The sequence below is a fragment of the Mastomys coucha genome, unplaced genomic scaffold (genome assembly GCF_008632895.1).
Source record: "Mastomys coucha isolate ucsf_1 unplaced genomic scaffold, UCSF_Mcou_1 pScaffold12, whole genome shotgun sequence".
Classification (NCBI taxonomy): Eukaryota; Metazoa; Chordata; class Mammalia; order Rodentia; family Muridae; genus Mastomys; species Mastomys coucha.
The window spans coordinates 91628596-91629218 of NW_022196894.1; positions in this window are offsets into that span (position 1 = coordinate 91628596).

Consider the following 623-nt stretch of genomic DNA (forward strand, 5'->3'; position numbering starts at 1 on the left):
AACTCCCTCCTATCTGCTACAACTAGCAAGAACACCAAATCACATTCAATGAACAATTCAGTGTCTTTAAGGAAATTGCGGGCATGAGACTTTTTTCCTGTTTATGTGGGTGAAAACTTCTCACAAGCAATAAGAATAATTCATTTATCACAACAACCATTTTTAGACTGTTTCAATTAACAGTTGACTCTAGGCCAGAACTACAAATACAAAATTGGAATCAAATCCAGGTGCTTGATGTGCTGTCTCCCGTCTTTCAAAGTATCTCTTCTCTAAAGAAATATTAGAGAGTTTGTACTTTGTTTTCTATATGGTTTTCTAGGAAGTATGAAACCTTGGCTTTGTCCTTTTCTGATGACTCACCAACATGATTAAAGTCTTGATTTGCCTTTGCGTGGGAGACAGATAGAATGCCAGTGCTATAATCGGAGTAAGATTTACAGCAACATTGGTATAGACTCCAGATCCTTCCAAAGGGTCAACTTGGAAAAGTCTAGACATGATGGATATATACTTGGGAATGGCCTCTGGGTTGAAATATACATTAAAGTGATGCTGATAAAATAACAAGAGCATTAAGTTCTTGGAATTTCTGAAACATCCATGACATATACAGCTCTTCC